The sequence below is a fragment of the Lithobates pipiens genome, unplaced genomic scaffold (assembly GCF_037356315.1).
Source record: "Lithobates pipiens isolate NorthernLeopardFrog02 unplaced genomic scaffold, aLitPip1_a1.2 Scaffold_28, whole genome shotgun sequence".
In the NCBI taxonomy this organism is placed as follows: Eukaryota; Metazoa; Chordata; class Amphibia; order Anura; family Ranidae; genus Lithobates; species Lithobates pipiens.
In genome coordinates, this window is record NW_027507789.1 from 168,451,042 (window position 1) to 168,467,175 (window position 16,134).

The window sequence follows — 16,134 nt, forward strand, 5'->3', positions numbered from 1 at the left end:
CCGGTTCAAACACGCGTGCTCCGGATGCGCGGGATCGCACGCATTTGCCAAATGCTTTAAAAAAGGGAAAGGGTGTCCCGGAGATTCTGCGCACAAGAGGGACGACTCCGGTGCGGGTGGAAAGGATAGTACCTTTCCTCAATAGGTACCCCGACCGGGTGGGGGCCTGCTTGCTGGAGGGTGGGTTTAGGTTTGGTTTTAGGATCCCTTGTTCACTGACTTCAGTGCCCCCTCTGGCAAAAAATTTGAAATATGCGCTGCAGTATGCAACTGTTGTTTTGGCAAAATTGGAGAAGGTGGCATTGGGTCGGATGGCCGGCCTTTTCCGGGAGATGCCTCTCCCGGACCTAGTGGTTTCCCCGCTGGGGGTGGTTCCCAAGAAAGAACCGAATAAGTTCAGATTGATACATCACCTGTCCTTCCCTAAGGGGGGTTCGGTCAATGATGCCATTGCTCCGGAGGAGTGTGCGGTGACGTACACTTCCTTTGACGTGGCCGTTGCCTGGGTTCGGCGTTATGGCAAGGGGGCGCTGATGGCGAAGTCGGACATCGAATCGGCTTTCTGGCTTCTGCCGGTGCATCCAGAGAGTTTTCGACTTCTGGGTTGTACCTGGGAGGGGGGGGGTTTTATGTGGACCGGTGCCTTCCGATGGGATGTTCGATTTCGTGCGCCTTCTTTGAACAGTTCAGTTCCTTCTTGGAATGGGCCGTCCGCGATGTGTCGGGTCTCAACTCGGTTATCCATTATCTGGACAACTTCTTGTGTGTGGGGCCGGCAGGGTCCAACGTTTGTTCGGTCCTTTTGGGTACGCTTCAACATCTCGCAGAGCGGTTCGGGGTCCCGTTGGCCCCCGAAAAGACGGAGGGTCCTACGGATTGTATCACGTTCTTAGGGATCGTGATAGATTCTGAGAAGATGGAGTGCAGGTTGCCGCTGGACAAGCTAAAGAGGCTTTATGGAGGAGATACGCGGGACGGTAGGATTGCGTAAGTTGCAACTACGTCGGTTGCAATCGTTGCTAGGGAAGCTGAACTTCGCCTGCCGGATCATGCCGATGGGGCGTGTGTTTTGCCGCCGGCTGGCGGCCGCTACGGCGGGCATTTGTGCCCCGGCCCATTTTGTGACGCTCAGTCGGGACATCCAGGAGGACCTGAGGGTGTGGCAGGGGTTCTTGGAGTCCTTTAACGGACGGGCCCTTTGGATGTCTGGGCCCATCAGTAACTGCGATCTGGAACTCTTCACGGATGCGGCTGGGTCCACGGGTTTCGGGGCCTTTTTCAAGGGTCAATGGTGTGCGGCTCGCTGGCCATCGGAGGCTGGACTGCTGAAGAACCTGGTTCTTTTGGAGCTGTTTCCCATTGTGGTGGCTGTTGAGATTTGGGGGGAGTCATTCCGTAACATGAAGGTGAGGTTTAACTGCGACAACCTGGGTGTGGTGCAGGTGGTCAATCGGCTGACGGCGGCCTTTGGGCCGGTTGTCAAGCTGTTGCGGCATCTAGTGCTACGGTGTTTGCAGGTTAATTCTTTCCTCTATGCTGTTCATTTACCGGGGGTGGACAACACGGTTGCTGACACTCTGTCTCGTTTTCAGTGGGACAGATTTCGGGGACTGGCACCGGAGGCGGAGCGTCATGGGATCGAATGCCCCGAGGGCCTGTGGGCCATAGCGCTGGAATAGCAGCTCAATGGATCAGGCAATCTGTGAGTAAGGCTACGTGGGGCGCCTACTCGAGGGTTTGGCAGGACTGGTTGGCTTGCCTGGAAGCGATCGCCATGGCCCCGGGCGATGCGGGCATGGCTCAGGCAGTGTTTTATTTTCTTAGCGGGGCTATGGAAAAAGGGGTTTCGGCAGCTTCAATTGACCGCAAAATGGCTGGGCTGGCGTTTCTGTTTAAATGGCAGGGGCAGCGGGATCATACCAAGGAATTCTGGTTGAGACAGGCCATCAAGGGATACCGTCGGGCGCACAAGCAGAGGGACGGGAGGCGTCCGGTCTCTTTTGACCTCCTTCGCGGTGGGGAAGGTTTGCAGTTCGGATTACGAACTGGCGCTGTTCCGGGTGGCATTCACTCTGGCCTTCTTTGGGGCGTTTAGGATCAGTGAGCTGGTCAGCCCGTCGAAACGGGTGGCTGGGGGGTTGACCAGGGAAGACGTTGAGATCGATCGTGACTCGGTTGGTATCCGGGTACGGCGGTCAAAGACTGATCAAATGGGTCGGAGGCTTCGGGTGGAGGTGGTAAGGATAGGGGACTCCGATATCTGTCCGGTCGGGGCGGTGGAAAGGTTTTGGAACATGCGACCTCAGGTCGCAGGCCCTTTTTTGTTGCACTTGGATGGCTCTTATCTTTCCAAATTTCAGTTTATCGCTGTTTTTAAAAAATGTGTGGCGGAGGCAGGTTTTGACCCGAGGAATTTTTCCTCTCACTCCTTTAGGATTGGGCGGCTAAGGAAGCATCCAGGGCGGGTTTGAGTGATGAGGCGGTGAGGAGAATCGGGCGGTGGGATTCAGACAGGTTTAAATTGTATGTCCGTCTGCAATGGTTGGCGTAATGCAGGGAGTGGTACACCTTTATTTGGGGGGTGGGTGGGGTGTTTGTCGTTTGGTTACGGTATGTTAATCCAATTTTTATCTGCAGGTTATGGTGTGGGCCTGGTGTGGATCCTGGGCCATTCCTATGTTTTTTGGGGTGCGAAGAGAGCTGACATTCGGCCGAACGGCAGACAACTTCGCATACCCAGGCAGGAAGCACAGGTTCGCTGGATCGGGGTCCCTGGCATGAGATGGAACAGAGTCCTGGGCGAAGTTCACAGGTTTTCTCGCCTAGACAGGCCTCCAGACGTGTTGCTCTTGCATGTGGGGGGTAATGAAATGGGGGTCAGGTCCATGAGAGATCTCATCAGGGACATCAAATGCGACTTCTTGCGTTTGAAATCTGCATATCCTAACATGGTGCTGGTCTGGTCCGACATGGTGGGCAGGATGTCATGGAGGTGGGCTTTGTCCGATAAGAAGGTGGATCGGGCAAGGGTGAAGGTGAACAAGGAGGTCAGCAGATTCTTCATTAGAAACGGGGGCCTTGCCGTTAGGCACAGGGAGCTGGAAATAGACACCTGGCGTTATTTGAGGAGTGATGGTGTGCATTTAAATGAGGTGGGGACGGATCTGTGGGCCTTGGGTCTCCAGGAGGGTATCCAGCGAGGGCTGCGTGTGTGGAGGTGCCTGCAAGGGTAAGGTTTTACCCCTTTCAGGCTGTGGCGGCGCTTGGGGATTTTTGAGTAGGAAAGGGGAGGTTTTCAGGTAGAAAAGACTGTTGTACCCATCCATGGGATGGGGGGGGGGGTTAATGTACTTTCGGGTTAAGAGTTGTTAACCTGGAAGGGTTAAAAGGGGTAGGTCACTGCGATGGTTTGGGTATAGCCTCCGAGACAGGGGATACCGTCTGGAGGTCAAGAGGTCAAAAAGTGGGAAGTCATTCGCAGTGACCAGTGTGTTGTTATGCTGGTACCCATGACCCGTTTAAAGGCTGGGAATGTTTACATTTGAAAGTTATTTATGGTATTTTATTAAACTATATATATTTTTGTTAATAAATTAAGGCCAGTTGGCCATTTACTCCATACCTTGTCCGTGGTTTATTAAAGGTGGGGATCAGGTTTTGGAGGCGGGTGTCTGTCATGGGTGGGAGGTTACGGATACACATCTAGGGGGCTTAAGTCCTTACAAATGTCAAGAGAGTCCTGCAGCCATACACCCCTGGGGGGGGGGGGTCAGCGGAGGGACGGCATGACAGGTGCAGGACAGCCCTGTCGCCGTTTTAATTAGTAGCCTCGGGGGGCGCTTTAAGAGGAGGGGTCAGGCGGAGCTGAGGGGCGGAGCTACGGCATGGTACGCGATAGCGGCGTACCATGCTTTCACTGGGAGAGCGGAGGAGGAATCGATTCCCACCCACCCTCCCTGGTTTATGTTGAGTGTGTTAGGTTGAGGGTTATAGGGGTGGGGTCTCAGGCGGCGCTTGGGGATTTTTGAGTAGGAAAGGGGAGGTTTTCAGGTAGAAAAGACTGTTGTACCCATCCATGGGATGGGGGTGGTTAATGTACTTTCGGGTTAAGAGTAGACATGTGCAGAGTAAAATATTTCGTTTCGGAATTTCGTTTTCGTCTGAAAACTTAATTTATTTAGTTACTCCCGAAATTCGTTTTTATTTATTTCATTTTTCGTTCAAAAATTGCATTCGTCCGAAAATCCACATGAATCACGGTCGAATCTGTCTTTGAAGGCTTATGGTGTCTGTCGAATGTATAAAGAAGATTCGACGGAGCTAGTATATAGCATACTTTAGAACCCTATTAAAGTCTATGGGACTCCAACGTTCAAAATCTAAAGTGCTCATTTTAAAGGCTAATTTGCAAGTTACTGTCCTAAAAAGTGTTTGGGGACCTGGGTCCTGCCCCAGGGGACATGGATCAATGCAAAAAAAAGTTTTAAAACGGCCGTTTTTTCGGGAGCAGTGATTTTAATAATGATTAAAGTGAAACAATAAAAGTGTAATATTCCTTTAAATTTCGTAGGGGGGGGTTGTCTATAGTATGCCTGTGAAGGGGCGCATGTTTCCCGTGCTTAGAATTGTCCCTGCACAAAGTGTCATTTATGCAGGAAAAAAAGTCCTTTAAAATCACTCGCAGCTATAATGAATTGTCGGCTCCCGTAATACAGAGAACACTCATTGAAAGTCATTGATAAAAAAATAAATAAATAAATAAAAAAAAAAGCGTGGGGGTCCCCCAAATTCAATTACCAGGCCCTTCAGGTCTGGTATGGATATTAAGGGGAACCCTGCCTCAAATTTAAGAAAAAATTTGACGTGGGGTTCCCCCTAAATATCCATAACCAGACCCTTCAGGTCTGGTATGGATATTAAGGGGAACCCCGCGTCAAATTAAAAAAAAAATTGACGTGGGGTTCCCCCTAAAAATCCATACCAGACCCTTTATCCGAGCACGCAACCTGGCAGGCCGCAGGAAAAGAGGGGGGGACGAGAGAGCGGCCCCCCCTCCCTCCTGAACCGTACCAGGCCACATGCCCTCAACATTGGGAGGATGCTTTGGGGGTCTGTGACCCCTCAAAGCACCTTGTCCCCATGTTGATGAGGACAAGGGCCTCATCCCCACAACCCTGGCCGGTGGTTGTGGAGGTCTGCGGGCGGGGGGCTTATCAGAATCTGGAAGCCCCCTTTAACAAGGGGACCCCCAGATCCCGGCCCCCCCCCTGTTTGAAATGGTAAGGGGGTACAAAAGTACCCCTACCATTTCTTAAAGAAAGTGTAAAAAATGTTTAAATAAAACAAACACACTTTTGAAAAATTCCTTTATTAAAAATAAAAAAAAGATTCCAGCGGCGGTAATCCACTCTTGCTATCCATCGACGGACGGTCATATCTCCAGCGATGTCTAATATCATCCAGCGCAGCGCAGCATCCTTCTTCTGTCTCCGTGGAGGAGACACTACAGACATTCCGGCGGCTGACGTTTGTTATATACGGAGGGCGGGGCCACCCGTCACCTGACCCCGCCCCCCTCTGACGCAAGGGGAAACCCGGGGTTCCCCGTGACGTAGGGGTGACCCCGCCCCCCTCTGATGTAACGGAAACCTGCCTGTGTTACATCAGAGGGGTGCGGGTCACCCCTACGTCACGGGGAACCCCGGGTTTCCCCTTGCGTCAGAGGGGGGCGGGGTCAGGTGACGGGTGGCCCCGCCCTCCGTATATAACAAACGTCAGCCGCCGGAATGCCTGTAGTGTCTCCTCCACGGAGACAGAAGAAGGATGCTGCGCTGCGCTGGATGATATTAGACATCGCTGGAGATATGACCGTCCGTCGATGGATAGCAAGAGTGGATTACCGCCGCTGGAATCTTTTTTTTATTTTTTTATTTTTAATAAAGGAATTTTTCAAAAGTGTGTTTGTTTTATTTAAACATTTTTTACACTTTCTTTGTGAAATGGTAGGGGTACTTTTGTACCCCCTTACCATTTCAAACAGGGGGGGGGGGCCGGGATCTGGGGGTCCCCTTGTTAAAGGGGGCTTCCAGATTCTGATAAGCCCCCCGCCCGCAGACCTCCACAACCACCGGCCAGGGTTGTGGGGATGAGGCCCTTGTCTTCATCAACATGGGGACAAGGTGCTTTGAGGGGTCACAGACCCCCAAAGCATCCTCCCAATGTTGAGGGCATGTGGCCTGGTACGGTTCAGGAGGGAGGGGGGGCCGCTCTCTCGTCCCCCCCTCTTTTCCTGCGGCCTGCCAGGTTGCGTGCTCGGATAAAGGGTCTGGTATGGATTTTTAGGGGGAACCCCACGTCAATTTTTTTTTAAATTTGACGCGGGGTTCCCCTTAATATCCATACCAGACCTGAAGGGTCTGGTTATGGATATTTAGGGGGAACCCCACGTCAAATTTTTTCTTAAATTTGAGGCAGGGTTCCCCTTAATATCCATACCAGACCTGAAGGGCCTGGTAATTGAATTTGGGGGACCCCCACGCTTTTTTTTTTATTTATTTATTTATTTTTTTATCAATGACTTTCAATGAGTGTTCTCTGTATTACGGGAGCCGACAATTCATTATAGCTGCGAGTGATTTTAAAGGACTTTTTTTCCTGCATAAATGACACTTTGTGCAGGGACAATTCTAAGCACGGGAAACATGCGCCCCTTCACAGGCATACTATAGACAACCCCCCCCTACGAAATTTAAAGGAATATTACACTTTTATTGTTTCACTTTAATCATTATTAAAATCACTGCTCCCGAAAAAACGGCCGTTTTTAAAACTTTTTTTTGCATTGATACATGTCCCCTGGGGCAGGACCCGGGTCCCCAAACACTTTTTAGGACAGTATCTTGCAGAATCTTTTCTCTCTGTCAAATCTTTTTTCTCTGTCGAATATTTTCTCTATATAATCTTGGACTAATAGAGGTAAGGTTAGGCACATTCGAACACAGGTTCTATAGACACGTTGTCAGAGTCACGTCGAATCTCCTATTCTATATCGAACTGTTGTAACAATGAAAACGAAAATAAAGCATTTATTTATGTCGGATCTTTCGTTTTTCGGATTTTGTGCTTTCGTTATCGTTTGGCAAAACGAAAACGAAAATAGCTGAAATTCGGACGAAAATGCATTCGGACGAAAACGAATGCACATGTCTAGTTAAGAGTTGTTAACCTGGAAGGGTTAAAAGGGGTAGGTCACTGCGATGGTTTGGGTATAGCCTCCGAGACAGGGGATACCATCTGGAGGTCAAGAGGTCAAAAAGGGGGAAGTCATTTGCAGTGACCAGTGTGTTGTTATGCTGGTACCCATGACCCGTTTAAAGGCTGGGAATGTTTACATTTGAAATACATTATTTATGGTATTTTATTAAACTATATATATTTTTGTTAATAAATTAAGGCCAGTTGGCCATTTACTCCATACCTTGTCCGTGGGTTATTAAAGGTGGGGATCAAGTTTTGGAGGCTGGTGTCTGTCATGGGTAGTGATGGCCGAACGGTTCGCCCGGCGGTCGTTTCGCGGCGAATTTCCGACTTTCGCCGTCCGCGGGTTCGAACGCCTTTTTCCGTCGTTCGCCCCGGCGGACTTACGTGTTTAATGTATACAAGAACTTTAACCTTTCGTGACACGTTTATCATGTGTTACAGGACAACCAATTGAGACATGACAGCTCATGGACACTTGGACATTCCCCCTAACCTATAAATACACCCGATCCGGTGGCCATTTTACATTCTTTCTTCTGTCACTGTAGGGAAAGGATCCTGTGTGGAGTAGGGACAGAGAAAACGCTAGCTATTTGGTACACAAAAGTTCTTTTCAGGACTGGTATAGGTGTTAGGTCAGCAGCCTGAGTTTCTTTTGTCAGTTTAGATAAAGGGACAGAGCGCTGTATGCTGCTATTTTAGGGACAGCTCAGCCAGATTAGTCTTTCTTCATCATCATCATCATCATCATCATTAGCTGTTACTATCAGGTCCACAAAAGAGCTGTTCCAGCTAATCGTTCCAGCCTACTCTTTTTTGCCAATTTGTATAGGGACAGGCAGGAAGCAGTGTGTCAGGCAGTGAGGATAATTTTAAAGACTTGCTGTTACTATTAGTTCCACAAAGGTTCTTTTCAGGACTGGTATCAGTGGTACGGTAATAGGCTTGTACACGTATAATATTCTTTCTTCCAAATATAGAAAGAATATTATACTTGACTGCTGCCCTTCTGCTGCAGTCTGCTAATCATTCACAACTCACTTGTTCCACAAAGCTCTTTATCAGGACTGGTAACTTGGTCTGTCTAGGGTGCTACGGTACATAGGCTTGGGTGCGGTACAGTCTGCTGTTCTGTAAGGACCGCTATCGGTCCACAATACATAGGGTTGCCGTGCACTACTGCTGACCGCTGCCCTATACTGCAGCAGTCCTTCAGCGGTATAGGGACTGACGCACAGTCTGCTAAACACTAATACACAACCTGCTTGGTCCACAAAAGTTCTTATAAGGACTGGTAACTTGGTATAGGGTGCTACGGTACATAGGCTTGAGTGCGGTACAGTCTGCTGTTCTGTAAGGACCGCTATCGGTCCACAATAGATAGGGTTGACGTGCACCACTGCTGACCGCTCACCTATACTGCAGCAGTCCTTCAGCGGTATAGGGACTGACGTACAGTCTGCTAATCACTAACACACAACCTGCTTGTTCCACAAAAGTTCTTATAAGGACTGGTAACTTGGTATAGGAAGCTACGGTACATAGGCCTGAGTGCGTTACAGTCTGCTGTTCTGTAAGGACCGCTATCGGTCCACAATACATAGGGTTGCCGTGCACTACTGCTGACCGCTGCCCTATACTGCAGCAGTCCTTCATTGGTATAGGGACTGACGTACAGTCTGCTAATCACTAACACACAACCTGCTTGGTCCACAAAAGTTCTTATAAGGACTGGTAACTTGGTATAGGGTGCTACGGTACATAGGCCTGAGTGCGTTACAGTCTGCTGTTCTGTAAGGACCGCTATCGGTCCACAATACATAGGGTTGCCGTGCACTACTGCTGACCGCTGCCCTATACTGCAGCAGTCCTTCAGCGGTATAGGGACTGACGTACAGTCTGCTAAACACTAATACACAACCTGCTTGGTCCACAAAAGTTCTTATAAGGACTGGTAACTTGGTATAGGGTGCTACGGTACATAGGCTTGAGTGCGGTACAGTCTGCTGTTCTGTAAGGACCGCTATCGGTCCACAATAGATAGGGTTGACGTGCACCACTGCTGACCGCTCACCTATACTGCAGCAGTCCTTCAGCGGTATAGGGACTGACGTACAGTCTGCTAATCACTAACACACAACCTGCTTGTTCCACAAAAGTTCTTATAAGGACTGGTAACTTGGTATAGGGTGCTACGGTACATAGGCCTGAGTGCGTTACAGTCTGCTGTTCTGTAAGGACCGCTATCGGTCCACAATACATAGGGTTGCCGTGCACTACTGCTGACCGCTGCCCTATACTGCAGCAGTCCTTCATTGGTATAGGGACTGACGTACAGTCTGCTAATCACTAACACACAACCTGCTTGGTCCACAAAAGTTCTTATAAGGACTGGTAACTTGGTATAGGGTGCTACGGTACATAGGCCTGAGTGCGTTACAGTCTGCTGTTCTGTAAGGACCGCTATCGGTCCACAATACATAGGGTTGCCGTGCACTACTGCTGACCGCTGCCCTATACTGCAGCAGTCCTTCATTGGTATAGGGACTGACGTACAGTCTGCTAATCACTAACACACAACCTGCTTGGTCCACAAAAGTTCTTATAAGGACTGGTAACTTGGTATAGGGTGCTACGGTACATAGGCCTGAGTGCGTTACAGTCTGCTGTTCTGTAAGGACCGCTATCGGTCCACAATACATAGGGTTGCCGTGCACTACTGCTGACCGCTGCCCTATACTGCAGCAGTCCTTCAGCGGTATAGGGACTGACGCACAGTCTGCTAAACACTAACACACAACCTGCTTGGTCCACAAAAGTTTTTATAAGGACTGGTAACTTGGTATAGGGTGCTACGGTACATAGGCCTGAGTGCAGTACAGTCTGCTGTTCTGTAAGGACCGCTATCGGTCCACAATACATAGGGTTGCCGTGCACTACTGCTGACCGCTGCCCTATACTGCAGCAGTCCTTCATTGGTATAGGGACTGACGTACAGTCTGCTAATCACTAACACACAACCTGCTTGGTCCACAAAAGTTCTTATAAGGACTGGTAACTTGGTATAGGGTGCTACGGTACATAGGCCTGAGTGCGTTACAGTCTGCTGTTCTGTAAGGACCGCTATCGGTCCACAATACATAGGGTTGCCGTGCACTACTGCTGACCGCTGCCCTATACTGCAGCAGTCCTTCAGCGGTATAGGGACTGACGTACAGTCTGCTAAACACTAATACACAACCTGCTTGGTCCACAAAAGTTCTTATAAGGACTGGTAACTTGGTATAGGGTGCTACGGTACATAGGCTTGAGTGCGGTACAGTCTGCTGTTCTGTAAGGACCGCTATCGGTCCACAATAGATAGGGTTGACGTGCACCACTGCTGACCGCTCACCTATACTGCAGCAGTCCTTCAGCGGTATAGGGACTGACGTACAGTCTGCTAATCACTAACACACAACCTGCTTGTTCCACAAAAGTTCTTATAAGGACTGGTAACTTGGTATAGGGTGCTACGGTACATAGGCCTGAGTGCGTTACAGTCTGCTGTTCTGTAAGGACCGCTATCGGTCCACAATACATAGGGTTGCCGTGCACTACTGCTGACCGCTGCCCTATACTGCAGCAGTCCTTCATTGGTATAGGGACTGACGTACAGTCTGCTAATCACTAACACACAACCTGCTTGGTCCACAAAAGTTCTTATAAGGACTGGTAACTTGGTATAGGGTGCTACGGTACATAGGCCTGAGTGCGTTACAGTCTGCTGTTCTGTAAGGACCGCTATCGGTCCACAATACATAGGGTTGCCGTGCACTACTGCTGACCGCTGCCCTATACTGCAGCAGTCCTTCATTGGTATAGGGACTGACGTACAGTCTGCTAATCACTAACACACAACCTGCTTGGTCCACAAAAGTTCTTATAAGGACTGGTAACTTGGTATAGGGTGCTACGGTACATAGGCCTGAGTGCGTTACAGTCTGCTGTTCTGTAAGGACCGCTATCGGTCCACAATACATAGGGTTGCCGTGCACTACTGCTGACCGCTGCCCTATACTGCAGCAGTCCTTCAGCGGTATAGGGACTGACGCACAGTCTGCTAAACACTAACACACAACCTGCTTGGTCCACAAAAGTTTTTATAAGGACTGGTAACTTGGTATAGGGTGCTACGGTACATAGGCCTGAGTGCAGTACAGTCTGCTGTTCTGTAAGGACCGCTATCGGTCCACAATACATAGGGTTGCCGTGCACTACTGCTGACCGCTGCCCTATACTGCAGCAGTCCTTCATTGGTATAGGGACTGACGTACAGTCTGCTAATCACTAACACACAACCTGCTTGGTCCACAAAAGTTCTTATAAGGACTGGTAACTTGGTATAGGGTGCTACGGTACATAGGCTTGAGTGCGGTACAGTCTGCTGTTCTGTAAGGACCGCTATCGGTCCACAATAGATAGGGTTGACGTGCACCACTGCTGACCGCTCACCTATACTGCAGCAGTCCTTCAGCGGTATAGGGACTGACGTACAGTCTGCTAAACACTAATACACAACCTGCTTGGTCCACAAAAGTTCTTATAAGGACTGGTAACTTGGTATAGGGTGCTACGGTACATAGGCTTGAGTGCGGTACAGTCTGCTGTTCTGTAAGGACCGCTATAGGTCCACAATAGATAGGGTTGACGTGCACCACTGCTGACCGCTCACCTATACTGCAGCAGTCCTTCAGCGGTATAGGGACTAAGAGTTTTGTCACAGGGTCATTTAAAAAATGACATGCAGAGGAAGAGGCAGGCCCTTCCGCAGGGGTGGTAGGGGTAGGGCAGGAGCAACAGGCTTGAGCCAAAGTGGGAAGTTGCAGAAGGTGCGTTCAATTACTTTAAAGGATGCACCAGACTTGGTTGAGTGGCTCGCTCAGCCTTACTCTTCTGCACCCTCCTCATCCTCTCGATCTGCACCCTCTTCTTCACTCTCTGCTATGTGCACCCCCAAAGACACTACCACCAACAACACGACCACCACCACCACCACCACATACCTTCCGCTTGAGTCACTGGAATTATTTTCCGATCCATATCAAGAGGACATTTCTGATGCGCAGCCACTCTTGGTATTGGATCAGGAAGAGGAGGTAGCAACAAGCGCTACTCAGCAGTCTGACGCCAGTACCCAGATCAGCCCAAGGAGGAGGTTGGTCCCCGGTGTTGCTGCCTACTCTACTTATAGCGGTGGGGAAGGTGACGTTGATGATGACGTGTCTAGTGATGTCACGTGGGTGCCCACAAGAGAGGAAGAGGAGGGGAGTTCAGAGGGAGATATGGACCAGCAGATAGGGAGGAGAAGCAGCAATGACTTACATTGCACAGCAGGGACAAAGCAGACTGCAAATGTATCAGGAGCGAGTCATCGACCATGTACGGTCACATCTGGCGCTCCCAGGACACCGGCACATGGCTCCGCAGTGTGGGCTTTTTTTAACGTGTCCGCTGCTGACAATAGCGTTGCCATCTGCAATCTTTGCAGTCAACGCGTTAGTCGCGGTAAGCCCAATACTCACCTAGGGACGACCGCCTTAAGAAGGCACATGAGCAGCCATCACCGAGCCCAGTGGGAGCAACGGAACACACAAAGCCACACTGCAGGCTCTCACCGTCCAGCCTCGTCTTCTACTTCTCCTTCTCCTCTCTCCTCACAATTGTCCTCCACTCCACCTTCCATCACGCCAAGCTCACATTTTTCTGCAAAAAGGCAGGCTTCCGTGGGCCTAATGTTTGAGCGTAAAAAAATGATGACGCCGGATAACCCTCTTGCCCAACGGTTGGCGGCTGGCTTGTCAGAACTCATAGCCCGCCAACTACTGCCATATAAACTGGTGGACTCGGAGGCCTTTCGCAAATTTGTGGCCATTGGAACACCACAATGGAAGGTCCCAGGAAGGAAGTATTTCTCAGAGAAGGGCATCCCAGAGCTATATGGCCATGTTCAGCGGCAAGTGAATGTATCTCTGGCACACAGTGTCGGTGCCAAGATACATCTGACCACAGACACGTGGTCTAGCAAACACGGGCAGGGAAGGTATATCAGTTTTACTGCCCACTGGGTGAACCTTCTGACGGCCGTCAAGCATGTAACCCGTGGCACCCGTGTAGATTTGGTTTTACCGCCACGGATTGCATGCAGGCCTGACTCTTCTTCTCCTCCTCCTACTCCATCCTCCTCCCTCTCCTCCTCAGCTGCCTCCTCCTTTTCCGCTGCTAGCGTCTCTTCCACTGCACCGCCCAAGCTCCCCAGAACCTATTCCACATGCCAGGTGAGACGTTGCCATGCCGTGCTGCGTCTGTTGTGCCTGGAAGCAAAGAGCCACACTGGCCCGGCACTCCTTTCAGCTTTGCGTTCACAGGCAGATGAGTGGCTAACACCGCTCAATTTGACAGTTGGTAAAGTGGTGTGTGACAACGGTGCCAATCTGCTTAGCGCATTGAAACAGGGCAAAATCACGCACGTGCCGTGCATGGCACACGTCTTAAACTTGGTCGTGCAGCGATTCCTTGTCAAATACCCTGGGGTCCAGGACATCTTGCGGCAGGCAAGGAAAATCTCGGCCCATTTCAGAAGATCTTACACGGCCATGGCTCGCCTTGCTGACATTCAGCGGCGACACCATCTGCCGGTCAGACGTCTTATTTGCGATTGCCCGACGCGATGGAACTCAACCTTCTATATGCTTGATAGGCTGCTCCAGCAGAAACGTGCAGTTAACGTCTACCTGTATGAACTCTGCGAAAGAAACGGTTCTGGGGAGCTGGGTTTTTTTTCACCGCGCCAGTGGCTGCTCATGCGCGACACATGCAGACTTCTGCGGCCATTTGAGGAGATCACCAAACTGGTCAGTCGCAGCCATGGCGCCATCAGTGACATGGTACCTTATGCCTTCTTTCTGGAGCGTGCATTGCGTCGTGTCATTGATCAGGCTGTGGAGGAGCAGGAGCGGGAAGATGAGGAAGTCGCAATGCTGGATGAATTCCCAGGGGGGGCTACTCTATCTGAGACAAGTCAACAACAGGAGTCTGATGAGGAGTCAGAGGAGGATGGTGCCGGGGCGGATGAGCAGGAGCAAGAAGAGCATGCTTTAAACCTTTCTGGGATCCCTGTTGTGCGAGGATGGGGAGAGGAGAATGAAGAGGACGACATTATCCTGGATGATGAGCAGGAGCCAGGCCACCACACCGCTTCCACTTTAGTGCAAATGGGGGCCTTCATGCTCCAGTGTTTTAATAGGGACCCCCGTATAAAAAGCATGAGGGTCAAGGACCAGTACTGGGTGGCAACGTACTTAGACCCCCGGTACAAACACAAAATGGCGGAAATGTTACCGCCGTCGCAGAGGGCTGTCAGAATGCAGCACTTCCAGGCCTTGCTTCGAGAAATGCTGCATTCTGCTTTTGCGTGCGCTGGCAGAGGAGCAATTCCCACTCCCAGAGAAGGATTTGCGGGTACCAATCCAACAGCGCCTGCAAGAAGAGGCCGGTTTGAAGATGTGTTGGTGACTTCGGATATGAGGTCATTCTTTCAGCCGACCCATCGACAGGTGTCATCCGGATCCAGCATCAGGGAACGCCTAGACCGTCAGGTGTCCGACTACATTGGGTTAACGGCCGATGTGGACGCTCTGAGGAGTGATGAACCCCTAGACTACTGGGTGGGCAGGCTTGACCTCTGGCCAGAGCTTGCCCAATTTGCAATCGAACTGTTGGCTTGCCCCTCATCCAGTGTCCTGTCCGAAAGGACGTTCAGCGCAGCAGGGGGGATTGTGACCGATAAGCGTACTCGCCTAGCTCACCACAGTGTTAACTACCTCACATTTCTAAAAATGAATGAGGCATGGATCTCGGAGGAATTCAACACATGTGATCAGTAGACCATGTATATGTCTATAAACAATTTTTGGAATCAAGCACACAGACCTTCTTAATTCATTTGGCTCACTTCCCTGACCCAAAAAAGCACACCGTACTATATGCCCCTACCCTCCTCTTTGAAGAGGTTGAGCGGTGTCATATTTCTACTGGGGCTGCTTATTATGAGGGGTTCCCACCATCCCTGTGCTGTGCTGACTTCCTCCTGGGTGTTCTTATTATGAGGGGCTCCCACCATCCCTGTGCTGTGCTGACTTCCTCCTGGGGGTTCTTATTATGAGGGGATCACACCATCCCTGTGCTGTGCTGACTTCCTCCTGGGGCTGCTTACGGTGCTGCTGTCAGCGCTGTATGTCACGGAGCTGCTGTCAGCGCTGTATGTCACGGAGCTGCTGTCAGCGCTGTATGTCACGGAGCTGCTGTCAGCGCTGTATGTCACGGAGCTGCTGTCAGCGCTGTATGTCACGGAGCTGCTGTCAGCGCTGTATGTCACGGAGCTGCTGTCAGCGCTGTATGTCACGGAGCTGCTGTCAGCGCTGTATGTCACGGAGCTGCTGTCAGCGCTGTATGTCACGGAGCTGCTGTCAGCGCTGTATGTCACGGAGCTGCTGTCAGCGCTGTATGTCACGGAGCTGCTGTCAGCGCTGTATGTCACGGAGCTGCTGTCAGCGCTGTATGTCACGGTGCTGCTGTCAGCGCTGTATGTCACGGAGCTGCTGTCAGCGCTGTATGTCACGGAGCTGCTGTCAGCGCTGTATGTCACGGAGCTGCTGTCAGCGCTGTATGTCACGGAGCTGCTGTCAGCGCTGTATGTCACGGAGCTGCTGTCAGCGCTGTATGTCACGGTGCTGCTGTCAGCGCTGTATGTCACGGAGCTGCTGTCAGCGCTGTATGTCACGGAGCTGCTGTCAGCGCTGTATGTCACGGAGCTGCTGTCAGCGCTGTATGTCA